The sequence below is a fragment of the Chiloscyllium punctatum genome, chromosome 2, assembly GCF_047496795.1.
Source record: "Chiloscyllium punctatum isolate Juve2018m chromosome 2, sChiPun1.3, whole genome shotgun sequence".
Lineage (NCBI taxonomy): Eukaryota > Metazoa > Chordata > Chondrichthyes > Orectolobiformes > Hemiscylliidae > Chiloscyllium > Chiloscyllium punctatum.
In genome coordinates, this window is record NC_092740.1 from 58,941,576 (window position 1) to 58,965,702 (window position 24,127).

Consider the following 24,127-nt stretch of genomic DNA (forward strand, 5'->3'; position numbering starts at 1 on the left):
GAATCTGCTCTGCCATTCAATACCATCATGGTGGTTAAGTGGTTAGTGCTGCTGCCATACAATGCCAGGGATCCAGGTTCAATTCCAGACTTGAGTGCCTGCGTATGTGGAGTTTGCATGTTCTCCCTGTCTCTGTGGTAGTTTCTTCCAGATGTTCTGGTTTCCTCCTCCCATAGTCCAAAGATGTGCAGGTTCGGTGGATTGGCCATGCTAGATTACCCTGTAGTGTCCAGGAATGTGTAGGCCAGATGGATTAGCAGGCTAAGTGGATGAGCCATGGCAAATGTGAGGTTATGGGGATAGGGTGGGTCTGAGTTGGATGCTCTTCAGAGCCAGTGTGGACTCAATGGGCCAAATAGCCTGCTTCCACGCTGTAAAGATTCTATGATTCTATTCTAGATGGCTGATTCTCATCTCAGCCTCAACTCCACTTTCCTGCCTGTTCATTATAACCTTCAACTCATTGCTAATTAAAAATCTGTCTCCAGAAAGACTATGTGCAGACACTTTGCCTATTTGAACTCAACAAAATATCTGACAGCCATTCGCTAGTTCATTTTTCAGGGCAATGCTTTGATAAATTGGAGTTATACTGCCTGGTTTTAAATTTAAACAAAGCCTGACAGTTAACTATCAATCAGCATTCATGGGTGCATTCTCCATGGCAACAAGTCTACCAATCAGAATTCAGTTCCAACCAATCAGCATTCCTCTCTCATGCAATGTAAATGTTCGTTTTCCTCTTAAATTGATATTCTTGCAAATTGTTCTCTTGAGTGCAAGACAAAAAGCTTTGAGAAAAATATGCCTTTTACCAGCAATACTCCAAACTTTGAGGTGAATAATTTGGTGCTTTCAAAAACAAGGGTAAAAGCGTGGAAAAGAAGTGCTGTTGCCTAGCAACAAGGTGTTCCATGACAAGGAGAGAGGGAGCAAGCAAATTTCCTTTTAGAAAGAGAGACAGAAGATCAGTAAGTATGCAGGTTTCTTTCAGAAAGGGAAGCAAGTCATTCAGACACAAAAGGCATATAAAGGCAGTTAAGCACCTTAGCAGTCTCCAAAACAGAAAGAACAGAAGAAAAGAAGTTCTGAGTGGTTTAGAAGTTATTAAAGGCTCAGAAACTGGAGGCTTTAATGTGTCAGACAGGAAGTCATACTACAAGACTATTAAATTCATGAGTCTAATGAGGTGCCCAGCTATAATCATTTTAATGAATGATTTTAGCACTTTCCCCATGGCAGATGTCAAGCCACCTGGCCTATAATTTCCTGCCTTTCGCGGTCCATTCCATCTTGATTAGAATGATTATATTTGTTACTTTATAGTATGCTGGAACGTTTCCTGACTATAGAGAATGTTGGAAATATTTACTCCAACGCATCTACTCCCTCATTAGCATCATCTTTTAGGGCACTAGGATGTAATCTAACTGGAGCATGAAACCTTGAAACTTGTTGGGCAAGTCAGAAGTCACATGACACCAGATGAAGAAGCAGCATTCGAAAAGCTTGTGATTTCAAATAAACCTGTTGGACTATAACCTGGTGTCATGTGACTTCTAACTTTGTGTAAGACATGTTTACGTTGATGGCTTCTTTTATGAAGTGTATGTGAGTCATTTTAAACAAAAAAACACTTGCTTACTGCCTATTGTCCTGTATCAAGTTAAAATCAAGTGGTTTGAAGAAAGTAATGTTTTCTTGGGGTATTGTCACATTATGTTTAATGGAGGCTTGATAAGACACACCATGAAGTTTGCTTCTGTGTGAGTACAAATATACCATAAATCAGTTCAAATGTCAAAAACTCAGTTTATAATTGACTTTATATATAGAAAAGTAAAATACAAACATTTTGCTGAACCCATATGAAACAGCTTGATCCCACTGTGACTATGGTTTGCAATTCTGGGCACCAAAAGAATATGAAGGTTCAGAAGTGATTTACTGGAACAACACCAGGGATAAGGTTTTACAGAGACAATACATTTGTTCTCTAAAGTTTCAGTAGAGGCACATAAAATTACAAAGGATTTAGACAGAATAAATAGCGCTTGTTTTCAATGGTTATAGAATTGATAATGAAGGGTCCCAGATTTAACTTGATTGAAATTGATTTTAAAAATTAGGTTTGACGCAAGGAAAAACATTGACACAAACAGTGGATAGGAATTGGAACACGCCTTCCCAGATATTGTAGTGAATAAATATTCAAATTAGATTTCAAAAGAGAATTGGATATATAATTGGAAACAAAAGAAATTTGCAAATAACATGTTTAAGAAGGCAATGCTCAGACTGATTGGATTTCTTATCAAAAGAACTGGCACAGACTTGATGGGCTGAATGTCCTCCTTCTGTGCTGCCTTTTTCTATTAAACACAAAACACTTCACAAAGGCACTCTACAGGAGCGATCATAGGTTACAAGTTAGTGGCGAAAGGAGATAAGAGCACATAAATTGAAGAAGCAGCAGAGACCATGATTTCTTTCCCTGGCTTTGGTGATCACTAGTGCTCAAACTTTAAACCTATGTTTCCTAATTTACCACAAATTAGGTTTTAGGGACTTGTCAGCTTTCTGATCCAGCTGACTTCCTAACACCTTTTCCCTGGTGATGCCATTTGTTTCAAGTTTATCCTCTCTATCACTTCCTGATTTTCATTTGTCTTTGGGAAGTTTTCTAAGACAGATGCAAAAAAAAACCCAGTTCAAGACTCTTGTCATTTCTTTGCATTCCATGATCAATTCCACAGATTCACTCTCTAGAGGACCCACCGAGCTGCAGTTCTTCTTTTCTTATTCAAATACTTGTAGAAATATTGCAATCTGTTTTTATATTACCAGATAGCTTTATCTCATACGTTGTTTTATGCCTCACTACTTTATTCTTTGCTGTGTGTTAAAGTCTGTCCAATCCTCAGACCTACCACTCGGCCTTGTAGATTTGTATAGTGTTTCTTTCAATTTAAAACTATCTTTAACATCCTTATTTAGCCACAAGTAATGCATTTTTCTCAAAGAGCCTTTCTTTCTCACTGAAATAATTCTTTGCTGAGGGCCACTGCATATTTCCTTAAATATCAGTCACTGCAAATCCACTGAAACCTCCTTTTAACCTAGTTCCCAGTTCACCTTGACCAGCTCTACCTTCATGCCCTCATTGCTACCTCTTTTTGGTTTAAAACACTAATCATGGACCCACATTTCTCCTTTACAAACTAAACATGATATTCTGTCATGTTATAGTCACTGTCACTTTGAGACTGCTTTGCCATGTGTGTGTGATTAATCTTGTCTGATTATTCATCATTTGGTCCAGGATTACTCGTTCCCTGGCAGGCTGAAGAAAGTACTTCTCTATCGTTTGTCCTGAAGGCAAATTTTCTGGGTATATTGTTATGGACAAAACCAAACTTTCTCATAATATTTTAAGAAGATAGTCTAAATCCAAACTTTTTCTTATATTTACAAGCAAGTGTAAGGCTTTGCAGATACAATTCGATTGATCCAACTACTCGGCTTAAAGCAAAACACACTTTATTCTTACAATGCAATTAAAATACAGGCAAAATAAGAATAAAGCTAGAATTAACTTAACTGTAACTCTATTGAAATACCTAACCAGAATATATGTATGTTTACAACCACTGATTACTATTGAAATGGGCAAGTCAAATGAAATAGAAAGGGTAGAACGTAGAGCAGTCAACATTGATAGGGAAAAGGCACTCAGTAGACTATTAGGTTTGAGGGCAGACAAGTCTCCTGGGTCTGATAGCCTATGTCCGAGGGTTTTAAAGGAAGTGGCAGTGGAGATAATGGATCCATTGGTTGCAGTATTCCAAAATTCCCTGGACAAAGGAAACGTTCAAGTGGATTGGAATGATGCTAATATAACACAATTATTCAAAAAAGCAGGGAGGCCTTGTGTGGGAAATTACAGACCATTTTGTTTAACATCTGTTGTTGGAAAACTGTTGGAATTAATTATCATGGAAGCAATATTGGGACATTTGACAAGTCAAAATGCTATCCATCAGAGTCAGCATGGTTTTATGAAGGACAACTAACGTTGACCCATTGACTAGAGTTCCTTGAAGATGTAACAAGCAATGTGGATAAATGGGCTCCTGTAGATGTAATATATCTGGACTTCTGGAAGGTGTTTGATAAGATGCCACACAAAAGGTTAATTCACAAGGTTGGATCATATGGGATTAGGGATAATTTAGTAGCTTTAATAGGTGACTGGCTGGTGGAGAGAAGATGGAGAGTTGGGATAAATGAATTTTTTTCTGAATAGCAAAAAGTAACTAGTAGGGTGCCACAGGGTTTGGTCCTTGGGTCCCTGCTATTTACAATCTATATTAATGACTTGAATTCAGGGATAGTGGATGACACTAAAATAAGTGGAGTAGTAAATTGCAATAAGGGAATAGGAACCTCACAAATGAGAAATGTTAGGAGAGTTCTCATTCCTTCCTTTTATCATTTCATGATAACCAATGGCATCGCCAGCTTTCATAAGACTCTGACAGCCAGTATTTAAGCAAGTTATTGATTCACAGCATACAATGATTATAACAACAAAAATTAGGGGTCTGTTACAGTAAATAGAATTTGAAGAATCCTCCCGTGTGGAAAAAAAAACACCAATAAAGTTCTTAAATCCACAGTCCTTAGTGACCACTCCATCCCCTCCAAATCAAGTGGAAATGACCCAGTTCTCCAAAATCTCCTTTAGTAAAGTCCAACCTGAAAACAAAATTCAGTCTGACATTGTAAATCTCTCCATGGAGAAATCTGATTTCTTAGGTAAGGGCAGTTAAATGCTTCACAGAACTGACGAGACTTCCATCCTTCTGGAGATGCTTCAGATGGACGATATCAGTGCATCTGAACGTGCAGTGCAGCAGCTGCAGCTGCAGCAGCAGGCTAGGTACACACAGCATTCTCTGCTGCTTTTGCTCCCACTGTGTGATGTTAGCTTGATCAGTGAACCTTCATTTCCCTTAAATGATCGAAAGACAAGGTAAAGCTCACATGGTTTAATGTCCGTAGGAAGGCCACTGACAAAAAATGTACTGACCTCCTCTTCACTGTTGCTAATTTCTTCACTTTTTATGCTCATGACTGGGGAGCTGATTGAGTCCGTTGGATCAGGTTGTGGAGGGGTGGACGGTGGTCCAATGGCATGCTTTTCCTGTGAATGTAGAAACTCTGTAGAAGATGTCAGCTGCCGAAAGTAACTGGCATTTCCTTTTTCATTCCTTCCTTATCAAGGTGGATATCTGTATGAAGACAGTCACACATTTAACGACACTAAACTGTGTCTGCCTATTTCAACATTCTTTGAACTCTTGAAGTCTGTTACTCTGTTTAGTATTTATGACATTATCAAGTTTTATACAATCCATAAAATTCTAAATTGTACTGTCTAAACAATTCAATTGTTTAGGCAGTACAATTATAAACAACAGTCAACGGTCCTAAAATCAATCCCTCAGGTACCTCATTCAGGTTATTCAAAAATTATTTTCCTTTAGCAAATTGATACTTGGCTAAGGTGAAAGCTGTCAGGATAAGTATTTCAAAAGTCTGAAATAACAAGAAAACACAAAATGTTTCCTGTGCTTTAGCAATTGAAGAGGTAGTTTCTGTTCAGATTTAAATCTCAAATATTCGTGGAAAACAAATGCTGAATATTTTGAAATATGTTCTCCAAATAAAACTTGCCAAATAAAACAGTCTGGATTGTAGTGGTGACTTTGGTAGAGATCAATATTCTTTGAATTTTCAATATGAAGGGGCCAATGAAATCTTAACAATAATTAACGGAATTTAAACTGCTCAGCCTCAAGTTCTGATATTTTGTTGAATCTTAACAAAATATCAAACTCAAAATTCATTTTTCTTTTTATGAACACTCTGCATTAAAAACACAGCAGCAAATATATTTTAATGCAATACTGTCATCTGGCTAAAGCATGATCACTGACCTAACTGTTGTTTTCTTTAAACAGGCATTGTAGAATTTCAAACAAATCAGGAACTCAAGATACTCAATCAATTTGTTTCAAGGTTACAAGTTTGATCATTTTAAAAAGAATGTAATGTTGTGCAATTTCAATGTTAAAAACAAAACCTGTCACATTACATAGCCCACAAAACATTGAATTGAGATCCTGATACAAACATAGCAAAACAGTTACTTAAAAGGATTTTCTGAACCAGTATTTTAACAACCCAATTTTTTTAAACATCAAACACTCTTAGCATGGCACAAGTAGAACCTTAATTTCAGCGTTTCTCGTTGTTTTTTTGCATCCTCTCATTTAAATTACACTTATGAAAAGAGAAAGCCCTTGCAGCAGACCACATGGCACTGCAATCCATGCCAGCTCCTCCCTCAGAACAAGACTTGCAGAACCTCAAATTTCCCCACTTGGGGATTTTAACCCCTTTCTCACTTTATTCCTCACGGGAGCTTGAACCCCAATCATATGCAGAGGACTTAAATCTCAATTAAACTCAGAGGATTCGAATCTCAATTAAACACAGAGGACATGAATCCCACTTAAACACAGGGAACTCAAATTGCACTTAATCACCGAGAACTTGAACTCCACTTAAACTCAAAGAATTTGAATCTCAATCAAACACAGAAAACTCTAACCCCAAGTAAACACAGAGAGCACAAACCTCGCTTAAACACAGAGAACTTGAATCTCGCTTAAACACAGAGAGCTCTAACCTCAGCACAGCGCAGAGGACTTGAATCTCAAATTAACCCACCCGGGGGACTCAAACCCCAGTACCATGCAGAGGACTCAAACCTCAATCACACCCACCCAGGGGACTCAAACCCCAGTACCACGCAGAGGACTTAAACCTCAATCAAATCCACTCCAGAGGACTTGAACTCAGTACGCACAGAGAACCCGAACCTCAATTATACCCACCCCTTTAATACAACACAGCAGATTTGAACTCTAATGCTTTTCCACCCTGTTAACCCATTACCCTTACCTCCAGCACCCCATTCATAACTGCAAGTTCTTATTTGATCTGAGTCATGCTCAGCTGAAACTTTTGTTTCACAAAACTCAAAACTGAACTCTTTCCTAACCTGCTCATACCCTTTACACATTCTCACATGAGTCACAAAACAAATCATGCAGGTACAGCAGATAATAAAGAAAGTGGAATGTTGGGCTTTTATAGCAAAAGGAATAGAATATAAAGGTAAGGAAGTATTGTTGCAACCAGAAAAGGCATTGGTGAGATGACACCTGGAGTATTGTGCAAAATTGTTGTCCCCTTATTTGAGGCAAGATGCAGTGGTATTGGAGACAATGCAGAGAAAGTTCACCAGATTGATCCCAGTGGTGACGAGTTTGTGGTATGAATGAAGATTGAACAGTTTAGGCCCATATTCTCTGGAGTTTAGAAGAATGAGGGGAGACCAAATTGAGATATTCAAGATGATAAAAGGTATGGATAAAATAGATGTGGAGTGGATGCTTCCTCTTACAGGGCATTCTAGGACGAGAGGTCATAGTCTTTGGATAAGGGATAGCAAATTTAAAACAGGGTTGAGAAGCAACAGCTTCTCCCAGAGGATTGTGAATCTGTGGAATTCGCTACCCCAAAGTGTGGTGGAATTTTGGACAGTGAGTAAATTTAACGAGGAGTCAGACTGATTTTTAATTGGCAATAGGTTGAAGGGTTATGGGGCGAAGGCAGGAAAATGGGAGTGAGGAGTATATCAGCCATGATGGAGTGGCAGACCCGATGGCTGAATGGCCTAATTTTGCTCCTATATCTTATGAACTTATGAATTTATGATTAGCTGTTCCGAGATAATTATGTCCCATAAATACACACTTGGGAAATGCAAATTCAGTAAGATAGATTGTCTTGCATGCAATATTTCTCCATTTCAGGAGGAAAGAACATCAAGAGAAAACGCTGAGACAGAGAGGACTCAAGTATTTCGCTTTATCAGAGAGAGTTGTATGGCAGCTTCCAAAGCTACTGAAAGCGAAACAAAAATCCTGGTTCTGTGGGTGCTTGACCCCAATTACTCATGCTCTTTTTGTTTGCTTTTGAAACAGAAGCATGGCTGGGTTCAGCCCCAAGTTTATTACACTTGGTTTTGAAAGAAATATGACAGAACAAATACTTTTTAAAGGCATTTCTCATAACAATATTTGTCAATCTGCTTCTCACAATCCACATATAGATTGAAGCTGGTCATGATTATTATCGTCCATTTATTTCATGCTGTGTTCATTTGTTCCTCTGTACTCTGCCCTCCAGTGTAACTACTGTTAGGGTGCTAATAAACGAGAAGTCACCTTTTACTTTTACTATTTCTTATCTCTACCCAAACTGATCTTCTGCCTTGATATATCAAGTTATGTTAATCTCTCAACTGAACTAATGCCATTCTTAATTAATGGCATTATGTCACCACTTTATTCTCACTCTCTGTAATTTTGATCTGTTGACTGCCTTTCAACGTTCAGCTCCCAGTCTTGGTCACTTTTCAACCATGTCCCTGTAACTCCTATCAGGTAATACATGTTTATATCTATCTGTGATTGTAATTCATACCTGTTGTGACAAATGCAGTGTGCATTGGGCCTTCAGTTATATTTCTTTACTATTTTTACAATCTTAGGCCTTATCTGCTGATGCACTCATACTTGTATGTTCTGTCCCTTCCTGTCACACCCTCGAGAACATCACTCAAAGTGCTGACCTCCTGTATTACTTTGTTGTTACCTTTTACTATATTTTTCCCAACTTGATCACTCAGCCTCATTTAGGTCAAAGTCTACTCTATCACCCTAGTTATATAATTCACTAGAATACTCAATGTTTGTGAGAAGATTTGTAGCTCGGGTGCTCGTTGTTGTGGCTCTATTTGCCGAGCTGGGAATTTGTGTTGCAGGCGTTTCGTCCCCTGTCTAGGTGACATCCTCAGTGCTTGGGAGCCTCCTGTGAAGCGCTTCTGTGATCTTTCCTCCGGCATTTGTAGTGGTTTGAATCTGCCGCTTCCGGTTGTCAGTTCCAGCTGTCCGCTGCAGTGGTCGGTATATTGGGTCCAGGTAGATGTGCTTATTGATTGAATCTGTGGATGAGTGCCATGCCTCTAGGAATTCCCTGGCTGTTCTCTGTTTGGCTTGTCCTATAATAGTAGTGTTGTTCCAGTCGAATTCATGTTGCTTGTCACATGGGACAACACTACTATTATAGGACAAGCCAAACAAAGAAGAGCCAGGGAATTCCTAGAGGCATGGCACTTATCCACAGATTCAATCAATAAGCACATCGACCTGGACCCAATATACCGACCACTGCAGCGGACAGCTGGAACTGACAACCGGAAGCGGCAGATTCAAACCACTACAAATGCCGGAGGAAAGATCACAGAAGCGCTTCACAGGAGGCTCCCAAGCACTGAGAATGTCACCTAGACAGGGGACGAAACATCTGCAACACAAATTCCCAGCTCGGCGAACAGAATCACTAGAATACTATTCACAGCATGGCTCTGGTGCATACCATACATCAAATACAGGTCCTGTTTTTTATTTACCCATGGGATATGGGTGTCAATAGCTAAGCCAGGATTTATTGTCCATCCCTAATTGTCTGCAGACCAGACCAAGTGAGGAAACAGATTTCCTTCCCAAAAGAACATTAGTGAACAGATGAGTTTTTGTGATAATTAACAATGATTATGTGATCATCATTGGTGATGGTCAACAAACACGATGAGATAATGAATGTGTAAGATCTTGTGTTAAGGGAAGCTAGAGGTTCTAAGAATCATCTTTTTAAAAAAATGTTTTAAGTAATCATCAGAACGTTCAATATTCCTTTATAATTTGAATGTTTAAAGGTGGGATCAGCATTAATTGAACTATGGGAAATGCAGCGTCAATATTAAACTAGTTTGGATTGAAACAACTGTGGCACAAACAAAATACTTATTTACAGAAATACATATTATAAGGTATAGGGCACATTCAGGCTTCTTATCAGACAGAATGTATGATTCCCGAAAAAAGAAACTTTTGTTTATAGTTAGCAATAAAGTTTTGTCAATGCTTAGCGATAGGATAACAAATAATTGGATAAACTGCATTTATTTCAAGGCAAGGGGCCTAACGGGGAGGCAGATGAACTCAGGTCATGGTTAGGAACATGGGACTGGGATATCATAGCAATTATAGAAACATGGCTCAGGGATGGACAGAACTGGCAGCTTAATGTTCCAGGATACAAATGCTACAGGAATGATAAAAAGGAAGGCAAGAGAGGAGGGGGAGTGGCGTTTTTGATAAGGGATAGCATTACAGCTATACTGAGGGAGGATATTCCCAGAAATACATCCAGGGAAGTTATTTGGGTAGAACTGAGATTGATGATTACCTTATTGGGATTGTATTATAGACACCCTAATACCAAGAGGGAAATTGAGAAACAAATTTGTATGGAGATCTCAGCTATCTGTAAGAATAAAAAGGTGGTTATGGCAGGGGATTTTAACTTTCCAAACATAGACTGGGACTGCCATAGTGTTAAGATTAGATTTCCTACAGTGTGGAAACAGGCCCTTTGGCCTAACAGTCCACACCGACCCGCCGAAGAGTAACCCACACAGACCCATTTCCCTCTGACTAATGCACCTAACACATTGGCAATTTAGCATGGCCAATTCACCTGACCTGCACATCTGTGGACTGTGGGAGCAAACCCACACAGACAGTCACCCAAGGCCAGAATCAAACTGGGGACCCTGGTGCTGTGAGGCAGCATTGCTAACCACTGAGCCACCGTGCCACCCTAATAGATAGACAGGAATTTGTTAAGTGTATACAAGAAAATTTTCTGATTCAGTATGTGGATCTACCTACTAGAGAAGGTGCAAAACTTGACCTACTCTTGGGAAATAAGGCAGGGCACTTGACTGAAGTGTCAGTGGGGGAGCACTTTGGAGCCAGCGACCATAATTCTATTAGTTTAAAAACAGTGATGGAAAAGGACAGACTAAACCTACAAGTTGAAGTTCTAAATTAGAGAAAGCCAATTTTGACGGTATTAGGCAAGAACTTTCGAAAGCTGATTGGGGGCAAATGTTCACAGGTAAAGGGACGGCTGGAAAATGGGAAGCTTTCAGAAATGAGATAAGGCTGGTAGGTATAGGGAATGCTGAATTATTAAAGAAATTGAGGGTTTGGTTAAGAAAAAGAAGGGAGCATATGTCGGGTATAGACAGGATAGATCGAGTGAATCCTTAGAAGAGTATAAAGGAAGTAGGAGTGTACATAAGAGGGAAATCAGGAGGGCAAAAAGGGGACATAGAACAGCTTTGGCAAATAGAGTTAAGGAGAATCCAAAGGGTTTTTACAAATACATTAAGGAGAAAAGGGTAATTAGGGAGAGAATAGGGCCCCTCAAAGATCAGCCTTTGTGTGGAGCCGCAGAAAATGGGGAAATATTAACTGAATATTTTGCATCAGTATTTACTGCGGAAAAGGATATGGAAGATAGACAATGTAGGGAAATAAATGGTGACATCTTGAAAAATGTCCATATTACAGAGGAGGAAGTGCTGGATGTCTTGAAACACATGAAGGTGGATAAATTCCCAGGACCTGATCAGGTGTACTTTAGAACTCTGTGGGAAGCTAGAGAAGTGATTGCTGGGCCTCTTGCTGAGAGATTTGTATCATCGGTAGTCACAGGTGAGGTGCTGGAAGACTGGAGGTTGACTAACGTGGTCTCACTGTTGAAGGAGGGTGGTAAGGACAAGCCAGGGAACTATAGACCAGTGAGCCTGACGTCGGTGATGGGCAAGTTGTTGGAGAGAATCCTGAGGGACAGGATGTACATGTATTTGGAAAGGCAAGGACTGATTAGGGATAGTCAACATGGCTTTGTGTGTGGGAAATCATGTCTCACAAACTTGATTGAGTTTTTTAAACAAGTAACAAAGAGGATTGATGAGGGCAGAGCAGTAGATGTGATCTATATGGACTTCAGTAAGGCACTTGTCAAGGTTCCCCATGGGAGGCTGGTTAGCAAGGTTACATCTCATGGAATACAGGGAGAGCTAGCTATTTGGATACAGAACTGGCTCTAAGATTTGTGATTGTACCAGCCTCGACCACAGAGGGTGGTGGTGGTGGAGGGTTGTTTTTCAGACTGGAGGCCTGTGACCAGTGGAGTGCCACAAGAATCTGTCCTGGGTCCACTACTTTTAATCATTTATATGAATGATTTGGATGTGAGCATAAGAGGTATAGATAGTAAGTTTGCAAATGACACCAAACTTGGAGGTATAGTGTACAGCGAAGAAGGTTACCTCAGATTACAACAGGATCTTGATCAGATGGGCCAATGGGCTGTGAAGTGGCAGATGGAGTTTAATTCAGATAAATGTGAGGTGCTGCATTTTGGGAAAGCAAATCTTAGAGTACTTATACATGTAATGGTAAGGTGTTTGGTATGCTTTCCTTTATAGGTCAGAGTACTGAGTACAGGAGTTCGGAGGTCATGTTGCGGCTGTACAGGACACTGTTGGAATATTGCATACAATTCTGGTCTCCTTCCTATTGGAAAGTTGTTGTGAAATTTGAAAGGGTTCAGAAAAGATTTACAAGAATGTTGCCAGGGTTGGAGGGTTTAAGCTAGAGGGAGAGTCTGAACAGGCTGGGGTTGTTTCCGCTGGAGTGACGGAGGCTGAGGGGTGACCTTATAGATGTTTATAAATCATGAAAGGCATGGATAGGATAAATAGACAAAAATCTTTTCCCTGGGGTTGGGGAGTCCAGAACTAGAGGGCATAGGTTTAGGGTGAGAGGGGAAAGATATAGAAGAGACCTAAGGGGCAATGTTTTCACACAGAGGGTGGTACGTGTATGGAATGAGCTGCCAGAGGAAGTGGTCGAGGTTGGTACAATTACAAAATTTAAAAGGCATTTCGATGGGTATATGAATAGGAAGGGTATGGAGGGATATAGGATGGGTGCTGGCAGGTCAGACTAGATTGAGTTGGGATATCTGGTTGGCATGGATTAGTTGGACGGAAAGGTCTGTTTCTGTGCTGTACGTCTCTACGACTCTATGACTCTATGTGTAAATTGTATGGAAATGAATGAGTAAGGGTAAGGAGATAGATATAAAGAAAACACATAATTATGAATTGGGATTGAAAATTAGGGAACATCTTGTATCACGTAAATTTCAAGAGGGTCAGGAAAGTGTTGATTAGATCAATAGTTTGGTCATTATCTCGTAGTAATGTTTGTGGAATACAGTGAACAGTTTTAAAATCCTAATTGAAGGAAAGATGTGCTGGCCTTGGAAGGGGCACAGAGGAGATTCACAAGAACGATCCTAGATCGAAGGGTTGTCATAAGAGAAGTGGTTTAAAATGCTGAGTCTGTACTTTGTGGAATTCGGAAGGATGAGGGGGAATCTCACTGAACCTTAGAGAATACTAAGGGGCCTAGATACAGTGGATGTGGAGAAGATGTTTCCAATAGTGGGTGAGACTAGGGTCCTAAGGCATCGGCTCAGAGTAAAGGCATGACCCTTTAGTACTGAAATGAGGGGGGAATGTCTTCAACCAAAGGGTGGTGAATCTGTTAAACTTATTGCCACAGAAGGCTTTGAAGACCAAGTCGCTGTTTAAGTCAGAAATTGGTAAGTTTTCAATTAGTAAAGAGATCAAAAGTTACAGGGTGAGGCAGGAGAATGGGGTTGAGAAACATATCAGCCATGATCAAATGACAGAAGAGAATCAACAGGTCAAATGCCCTAATTCTGCTTATTTATCTTTAAGTCTATGGTCTTATGCTATTTACTGTTTCTGTTCAAAGAACTGAACTGCAATTGACGTATTGACCATCATGAGTATTGTGACTATGAAAGAGGAGATAAGCAAGAGAGTATAACCAGAGACCGGTGACTTTGTGGAATTTTCTACCACAGAAAACAATTGAGGCCAAAGCATTGTATGATTTCAAGAAGTAGTTGGATCTCATAATTGGGTTAAAGAAGTCAAAGTATATCGAGGAACAGCAGGGACTGGTTATTGTGTTGGATAATCAGCAATGATCAGAATGCATGCCAGAGCAAAGTCATAGGAACAAATAGTCTCATCCTGCCCCTAGCTTTGATGTTTCTATAACCTTGCTCCAAAAAGACAGAACACATGTACTGTTTTGATACTGGACAAAGGGATAAAATGTTTCAGGTATTCAGTAGAATAATAATAATTTTTTAATTTATCAAGGCTTAATGCAATTTTAGAGAAATTGGCTTCTTAATATAGGAGTGTGGATAAAATTAATTGCAAAGTAAAGGGAATATAACAAAGTTAAAGGAATTTGAGTTAGGGAACAATAGAGAATATCTACAAGATGGATACAAAGAACAGGAGAAAGGAAGATCTGGAGAGAGTCACCAGTACCAAAAACATGCAAGAGAGACAAATGTTGGATGATAATACAGCTTGAGCTTTTCTTTAAGTTCTGTGAAAACATATTTGTAGTGAAATGGATCTTGTAACTAATCAAGGCTACTTCAGTTTCACTTCAGTTATATTGGGTGTTGGTGAGACCCACATCTTTAATACTGTGTTCTGTTTTGGTCTCTTTTTTAAGGAGGAATGATAGGAATGAGATGACATGAACAGGTTGTCCCATGACAGGTTGTTCCATGGTAGAACAGTCTCGGCTTGTATTTGCTGGGGTTTTGAAGAGTAAGGGTTGATTTAAGTGAAGTATCTACACCTTAGCAAATTGGATGTAGGTGTTTTCTCTTGTAGGTGAGTGCAAGATTAAAATACATTAAAATTATTGGAAGGAGATTACCCTCGAATTCTATTTCCAAATTTGGACCTTTATACATTTAATTGGGAGAAATATGGTGAATTACAAAGTGTTTCTCGGATAAAATGTGAAGGCATTTTTCAACCTCAACCTTTTAGGCTAGTGAGGAGAGGATTCTTTTTTCTCTCAGTTTAAATATAAACTTTTACTGTCCTGAGATGTACCAAAGCACTTCATACCTGATTAAATAATTTTGAAGTGCAATTACTCTTGCAGGGGAACACTACAAGCCATTTCCAAACAGCAATATCCCAAACAGCAATGTGTTAAATGACTGCATTATTTGCTTTTGGTGGCACTAGTTGAGGCATAAACATTTCCACAAGTACAGTTTTGGAACTCTGATTCAAAAGGCATTGAAAGCACGGTCATTTCAATATTTTAAAAGCATAGATAAATAGATTCTTATTAAGCAAGGGGATCAAAGGCTGATAGGGATAAATGGGAAACATGAACAGATCAGCCATCAGCTATTGAATGGCAGAGCTGGCTTGAGGGCCAAACGGCTACTTCTGATCCTATTTCAAATGTTTATTTGTTCATAATTCCACATGGTGTCAGGAGTGGGACCTGAGACCAAAACTCAGCTCTTTGATTTCAGTTGTCACTACAATTTCATTCAGTAGTCCACCCACTCCATTTCATTCCTGAATCAAGCTAAGCCAGACTTATCACAGCTTTGGTGGCATTTTTACTTCTGACATGAGCCTCTAACTGGGTGCTTGCATCATCACTAAAACTGCTTAATTCCACCTTGGAAAATCACCTCACTATTCAGTCTTTCCTCAGCTGTTGTTGAAATTTTCCTGCAAGCCTTTGTTAACTTCAGATATGACTCCTCGAGTGCCCTCTGGGCTACTCCAACATTCTATCCTCTGGGACCTTGACTGCATCCAAAACTCTGTGCTGATCTTCAAACTGACACCAACTCCCATTCCACTATCGTTCATGTGCTCACTGATTTACATCAACTGTTGATTAAGCAGTGCTTAATTTAAAATTCACATTCTTGTTTTCCAATCCCTCCTTAGCCTCAGCCCCTTAGTCTCTGTAATCTCTTCCAGTTACATAAGCCCCAGAGATAGCTGTACTCCACTAATTCTGTCTTCTTGAGTATTATGGTATTGAGGACTTCATCTTTAGTATCTGCGCCTTCAGTTGCCAAGGACATAAACTCTGGAATAGTGTCCCTAAACCTCCCAGATATTTTTCCTCTCTTTCCACTTTATGATTGTCTTTAACTCTAGCTTTTAGAACAGTCTGTTGATCATCTGCTCCTTATGTGACTAGCACCAAACTTTGTTTTATATTGTTACTGGGGAGCACCCGTGGGATGTTTTATTATTGGGTGCTACATAAAGACAAAGAGTTGTTGGTGTTTCAATTAATAAAATTTAACTATCCAAAAAAATGCGGCGCGGTGGCACAGTGGTTAGCACTGCTGCCTCACAGCACCAGAGACCTGGGTTCAATTCCCGCCTCAGGTGACTCTCTGTGTGGAGTTTGCACGTTCTCCCCGTGTCTGCGTGGGTTTCCTCCGGGTGCTCCGGTTTCCTCCCGCAATCCAAAAATGTGCAGGTTAGGTGAATTAGCCATGCTAAATTGCTCATAGTGTTAGGTGAAGGGGTAAATGTAGGGGAATGGGTCTGGGTGGGTACGCTTCGGTGGGTTGGTGTGGACTTGTTGGGCCGAAGGGCCTGTTTCCGCACTGTAAGTAATCTAATCTAAAAAAAATGCTCTACCTGCTTGTTCCCCTTCCAACCACCTGGGGAAAATCTGCATTCCCAAAGTGCCTTGCCTCATAACCCAGATCATAATGTCAATCTATTTCCTGAATGCACTAAATTATAAGCACTCACAGAAATAAGCACAAACTCCGTGTAAATAAAGAACATTTTTTAATTTCATAACAAAATTCAAAAAAAGTTCTAATGATATTTAGCTTTTCTGCAACTTTTTTTGTGAACTTTTGTTACTTTGAAGCAGCTAAGAAGAGAAAAGAAACTTCTGCTTAAATATAACCTTTTACTGTAACCTGGGATGTGCCAAAGCACTTCATACTTGATTAAATAATTTTGAAATGCAATTACTCTTGCAGAGGAACACTGCAAAGCATTTTCACACAGCAATATCCCAAACAGCAATGTGTTAAATGACTGCATTATTTGCTTTTGGTGGCACGAGTTGAGACATAAATATTTCCACGATTAGAAGGAATTTCCTCTGCTCCCCTTGAATACTCCCATTGAATCTTTTATATTATCCTGAGAGGTTAAACAGGACCCTGGTTTATTGTGTGATCGGAATGATAGCTTTTTCTCAGCTCTCCACTGGAGTGACTGTCCAGATTATGTACTCAAGGCTCCAGAGTAGCGCTTGAATCCAAGATATTTTGACCAAGAGGTGAGGGTGCTCCCACAAAACCGAGGCTGATACTTAAGGGCACAGTTGCTAATATTTTATTACATTCAAGAACTTGAAACGTCAGTGGAATGAATATGGGTCAGGAAACGGTACTGAAAAACATAAAATCTAAAGTTAGAAAGGCACAGCATCCCAATGACATATATTATTTAAAACACAAAATGAAAAGGGTGAGAAGAATAGTTGGTCTGTATGATTTCAAAATTCACACAATGCTATATCCATTAGTGTTCTGATGGGTTGTCTGAAAATTAAAGGTGGATCATGGATCTACAGCAAACATTGCAATTTTTGTGCTCAGCGTACAGTATGTCAAAATGGTAACTTCATCTTCATATTAATAAGTTAAGCACAGCAGAAAAATGTTGTGACATCAGATTATGAGCTGAAATTATGTGACCCACCCCCACCTTGCCCACACACTCTCAACTCTCAGGAGGCAGGCTGTCAGGTGGGACAGGGGAGTCTTAAAATTGGCTGACGTGGTCGGGAGGCACCATCACCATCACCATCACCATCATCAACTCTCCTCGACTGGCATTTTACCAGTGATGGAGATGGGTTTTATTAGTGTGTCAACCCTTGGACCAAACAAGGCACATTAGTGAGTGACCAATTAATGGCCTCTTAAGAGCTTCTTCCTGCCAGCAGCAGGGTTGCACACACAACGTGGTGAGGCTGCTAGATGAATTTTGTTGCATGGTTCAGTGGGAGTGGGAGTGGGGGGGGGGGTGCATTTTTTGGGGGTTTCTTTCTGTTCTCAGATTCTGTGTTGAATGAAGGCCCAACCCATGATCCTCTCCACCCTGATGTATTGGCGCCATCCTCACAATCGTGCCACTCCAATATCACTGGCAGCTGCCATAATGGCTCCAACAAAACTTCCAGAGAGTCCTTTTTACCTCGATCTAATGATGGTCCTTTTCAGAAGCTTGCTGCTGTCTCAGAAGCTGGTGCCACTGGAACTGAAGAGTTACTGGTTATATCATTGGTCGACAGCTGTCAGAGGCATTGTCTTTAGCAGAATGTTACATATCCTTGGATATTCAGATCTCAGCTTTGGTTTTTTTGTAGCCATGCTTTTATAGTGGCTAATAGGTCATACATATGAATTTCTGGTTGAGCTGACAATTCATCCAGGCAAATGCTTAGACATTCAGATATAGAGCCCTTAATTCAGATTTTTTTATTACTGTTTTAGTAAGTTCCAGACCTATTTGCTGGCACACTTTTAAGTTTGCAATCTTTCTGCCATATTCTGATTATCTTATTGCTACTTTGATCTATTCTCTTGCAAATTCCCGTTAATTTACTCAGTCTTAGCTTTCATGATCCCTTCTACTTGCTATTTAATTTAAAGCTTTCACTACTTCGCTAGTTATTCAACTCACTAGAATGTCAGTTCCAGCAAAACTCAAGTGAAGTCCACTACACTGTACAGCTCCCATTTTCCCCAGCCTTGGTGCCAAATTGGAACCAGTTCTCCCACTCCAGTCTTTGAGATATGCATTCAACTGTCTAATCTTCTTTACCCTTTACTAATTTGCACGTGACTCAGTAATTGTTATCTTTGAGGGTCTGTCTTTTAGTTTCAGGACCAAATCAAAGCTCATTCCGAGTCTTATCTATACCCCCGTTGGCTCATATTAACTGACTCCTTCCCCTGATTCCAAATTCCTGAGTGGATAGCTTTGGGAAGGCAACACAGTCTTCTGGATTCTCACTATTTGCTGCAAAGAAAGTTATTCTTACTATATTATCCACCATTAACTTTACCCTTTTTACACCTCCTAGGCTTGAATTACCATAGTTAGTCACCTCACACACTACAGCCTCATTTACATTCATACAAGCTACAAGAACCTTGAATCTGTTGAACCATTGCAAGAGCTTAGACTCCTCCACTCCCACCTGCATGATTCCCTTACCTTCTTGATTCACACGCAGATTCTCCTGTCCCTAACCAGTCACCATACCTCAAGCCTGGCAGTTTCCTTCCCGAAAGGACGTTAGTGAACCAGATGGGTTTTTATGACAAGTGACAATAGGTTCATGGTCATAGCTAGGAATCCTAATTCTAGATTTATATTGATTTGAAATATCACCACCTGCTGAGGCAGGATTTGAACTCAGGTGCCCAGGACATTATTTGGCTGTCTCTGGATTAATAGTCTCGTAATAATATGACTAGGCCATTGCATCTCCATATCAGAAAGTTTTCGCTTCCTGATAAGTCAAAACAACAGCAGTTTTAAAAGGGATAAGCACAGACAAAGGAAGCACATGTTGAGGTCAGTGTAGGAGAAAGAAACTGACACAGCAGTGAACCTGCACAGTTACTGCCTTTGCTGTTTGAATTCATGTATCGCTGGACATCGGAGTGCGTCTGGGAAAATTAATAAACAGTGAACTTCACAACTGATCTTGGAGGAACTGTTGGGTGAAGTTCACAGCACAGAAGCAGATAAGTGTATTGTTTTTTAAGTGGGACCAACAGAAAATCTGCAGTAATGAGTAGAGTGGTTCTTTCTTGATTATATGTTTTTTGCGATATGTCTCTTGACTAAACTTAAAATGTAAGCCATAACTATTAATTTAACCTGGAGCAGTGTTTTGTAGATGAATAATTCGGTGTTATTTTCTGGGTCTGTAGATTGTGAAGGAGCAAAAATGGCCTTTACTAGAGTGATATGCGCTTGTCAGATGTGGGAGTTTAAAGAGAGTTGAAGGGTTACTGCAGATTATATCTGCAATAATACTGTTGGTTGCGAATCTTATCAGATCGAATGGATCGGTTGGAGAAACAACTAGAAGCAATGAGGAATTCGCAACAACAACAGTATGTGATGGATGGCAGTTATAGGAAGGGGGGGGGATGTCTCAGATACAGTAACATAGATGGGTTAGCTCTAGGAAAGGTAAAAAAGGTAGGCAGCTTGTGCAGGAGCCTTCTGTGGCTATACCCATTTCAAACAGGTATGCTGTTTGGAAAATGTAAGGGGTGATGGATTCTTAGGGGAACATAGCACGAACAGCCAAGTTTCTGGTATTGAGACTGGCTCTAATGCAATGAGGGGTACATCAGGATCCAAGAGATCGATTGTGTCCGAGGTACAGACAGACTTTTCTGTGGCAAGCAGCGAGAAATCAGAATGGTGTGTTGCTTCCCTGGTGCCAGGATCAAGAATGTCTCAGAGAGGGTGCAGAATGTTCGCAAGGGGAGAGGGGCCAGCAAGAGGTCATTGTCCACATTGGAACCAATGACATAGGAAGGGAAAAGGTTGAGATTCTGAAGGGGGATTACAGAGGGTTAGGCAGGAATTTAAAAAGCAGGTACTCAAGAGTAGTAATATCTGGACTACTCCCGGTGCTACGAGCTAGTGAGGGCAGGAATAGGAGGATAGAGCAGATGAATGCATGGCTGAGGAGCTGGTGTATGAGAGAAGGATTCACATTTTTGGACCATTGGAATCTCTTTTGGGGTAGAAGTGACCTGTACAAGAAGGACGGTTTGCACCTAAATTGGAAGGGGACTAATATACTGGCAGGGAAATTTGCGAGAGCTGCTCGGGAGGATTTAAACTAGTAATGTGGGGCGGGATGGGATCCAGGGATATAGTGAGGAAACAGATCAATCTAAGACTAGTACAGTTGAGAACAGAAGTGAGTCAAACAGTCAGGGCAGGCAGGGACAAGGTAGGACTAATAAATTAAACTGCATTTATTTCAATGCAAGGGGCCTAACATGGAAGGCATATACACTCAGGGCATGGTGAGGACATGGGACTGGGATATCATAGCAATTACAGAAACATTGCTCAAGGATGGGCAGGACTGGCAGCTTAATGTTCCAGGATACAAATGCTACAGGAAGGATAAAAAGGGAGGCAAGAGAGGAGAGGGAGTGGTGTTTTCGATAAGAGATAGTATTACAGCTGTGCTGAGGGAGGATATTCCTGGAAATACATCCAGGGAAGTTATTTGGGTGGAACTGAGAAATAAGAAAAGGATGATCATATTTTTGGGATTGTATTATAGACCCCCTTATAGTCGGGGGGAAATTGAGAAGCAAATTTGTAAGGAGATCTCAGCTATCTGTAAGAATAATAGGTGGTTATGATAGGGGATTTTAACTTTCCAAACAGACTGGGACTGCCATAGTGTTAAGGGTTTAGATGGAGAGGAATTTATTAAGTGTGGACAAAAAATTTTCTGATTCAGTATGTGGACATACCTACTAGAGAAGGTGCAAAACTTGACCTACTCTTGGGAAATAAGGCAGGGCAGGTGACTGAGGTGTGAGTGGGGGAGCACTTTGGGGCCAGCGACCATAATTCTATTAGATTTAAAATAGTGGTGGAAAAGGATAGACCAGATCTAAAAGTTGAAGTTCTAAATTGGAGAAGGGCCAATTTTGATGGTATTAGGCAAGAACATTGAAAAGCTGATTAGGGGCAGATGTTTGCAGGTAAAGGGACAGCTAGAAAATGGGAGGCCTTCAGAAATGAGTTAACGAGAATCTAGAGAAAGTACAATCCTGTTCGGGTGAAATTAGAGGCTGGTAGGTATAGGGAATGCTGGATGACTAAAGAAATTGAGGATTTGGTTAAGAAAAAGAAGGAAGCATATGTAAGGTATAGACAGGATAGTTTGAGTGAATCCTTAGAAGAGTATAAAGGAAGTAGGAGTATACTTAGGAGGGAAATCAGGAAAGCAAAAAGGGGACATGAAATACCTTTGGCAAATAGAGTTCAGGAGAATCCAAGGGGTTTTTACAAATACATTAAGGACAAAAGGAGGACTAGGGAGAGAGTAGGGCCCCTCAAAGATCAGCAAAATGGCCTTTGTGTGGAGCCGCAGAAAATAGGGGAGATACTAAACGAGTATTTTGCATCAGTATTTACAGTGGAAAAGGATATGGAGGATATAGGAAGTAGCAAAATAGATGGTGAAACCTTGCAAAATGTCCATATTACAGAGAAGGAAGTGCTGGATGTCTTGAAACGGATAAAGGTGAATAAATCTCCAGGACCTGATCATGTGTACTTTAGAACTCTGTGGGAAGCTAGAGATGTGATTGCTGGGCCTCTTGCTGAGAGATTTGTATCATTGATAGTCACAGGTGAGATGCCGGAAGACTGGAAGTTGGCTAACGTGGTGCTATTGTTCAAGAAGAGTGGTAAGGACAAGCCAGGGAACTATAGACCAGTAAGCCTGACGTCGTTGGTGGCAAGTTGTTAGAGGGAATTCTGAGGGACAAGATGTTCATGTATTTGGAAAGGCAAGGACTGATTAGGGATTGTCAACATGGTTTTGTGCATAGGAAATCATGTCTCACAAACTTGATTGAGTTTTTTAAAGAAGTAACAAAGAGGATTAATGAGGGCAGAGCAGTAGGTGTGATCTATATGGACTTCAGTAAGGCACTTGTCAAGGTTCCCCATGGGAGACTGGTTAGCAAGGTTATATCTCATGGAATAAAGGGACAACTTGCCATTTGGATACAGAACTGGCTCAAAGGTAGAAGACAGAGGGTGGTGGTGGAGGGTTGTTTTTCAGACTGGAGGCCTGTGACCAGTGGAGTGCCACAAGGATTAGTGCTGGGTCCACTACTTTTCATCATTTATATAAATGATTTGGATGTGAGCAAAAGAGGTATAGTTAGTAAGTTTGCAGGTGACACCAAAATTGGAGATGTAATGGACAGCGAAGAAGATTACCTCAGATTACAACAGGATCTTGATTAGATGGGCCAATGGGCTGAGAAGTGGCAGATGGAGTTTAATTCAGATAAATGTGAGATGCTGCATTTTGGGAAAGCAAATCTTAGCAGGACTTATACCCTTAATGGTAAGGTCCTAGGGAGTGTTGCTGAACAAAGAGACCTTGGAGTGCAGGTTCATTGCTCCTTGCAAGTGGAGTCGCAGATAGATAGGATAGTGTAGAAGGTGTTTGGTATGCTTTCCTTTATAGGTCAGAGTATTGAGTACAGGAGGTAGGAGGTCATGTTGCGGCTGTACAGGACATTGGTTAGGTCACTGTTGGAATATTGCATGCAATTCTGGTCTCCTTCCTATCGGAAAGATGTTGTGAAATTTGAAAGGGTTTAGAAGAGATTTACAAGGATGTTGCCAGGGTTGGAGGATTTGAACTATAGGGAGAGACTCAACAGGTTGGGGTTGTTTTCCCTGGAGAGTTGGAGGCTGAGGGGTGACCTTATAGAGGCTTTCAAAATTATGACGGGTATGGATAGGATAAATCTTTTCCCTGGGGTGGGGGAGTCCAGAACTAGAGGACATAGGTTTAGGGTGAGAGGGGAAAGATATAAAAGGGACCTAAGAGGCAACGTTTTCACATAGAGGGTGGTACGCATATGGAATGAGCTGCCAGAGGATGTGGTAGAGGCTGGTACAATTGCAACATTTAAAAGGCATTTGGATGGATATAGGAATAGGAAGGGTTTGGAGGGATATGGGCCAGGTGCTGGCAGGTGGGACTAGATTGGGTTGGGATTTCTGGTCGGCATGGATGAGTTGTACCAAAGGGTCTGTTTCCATGCTGTACATCTCTATGACTCTATGTCATAAGATCTACACTCAGCTTTAAGCTCAAAAACTCTGGGTAAAGTTTTCTTCTCCATGGAACTGGTGAGGAAGGTGGCATACCCAGTAAATAGTTTTGTGGATTGCCCTTCACAATGGTTCACCAATTAAATTCTGGGTGAGAAGATCCACAGGTAATCTTCTCGACCAGCTACCAACTAAAGCCTTTAATTGATCAAGCAA

At 40.4% G+C, this 24,127-nt stretch overlaps 1 long non-coding RNA gene across 1 annotated transcript in view; it reads right to left on the reverse strand.

The window, feature by feature from the left end:
- Nucleotides 1-1,792: 1,792 nt before the first annotated feature.
- The window catches only part of LOC140484530 (uncharacterized), a 167,720-nt gene continuing 145,385 nt past the window's right edge, over nt 1,793-24,127 (reverse strand). The window contains exon 5 of the long non-coding RNA XR_011962245.1: nt 1,793-5,294. This is a non-coding gene — a long non-coding RNA (uncharacterized lncRNA). The remainder of the gene's footprint in view (nt 5,295-24,127) is intronic.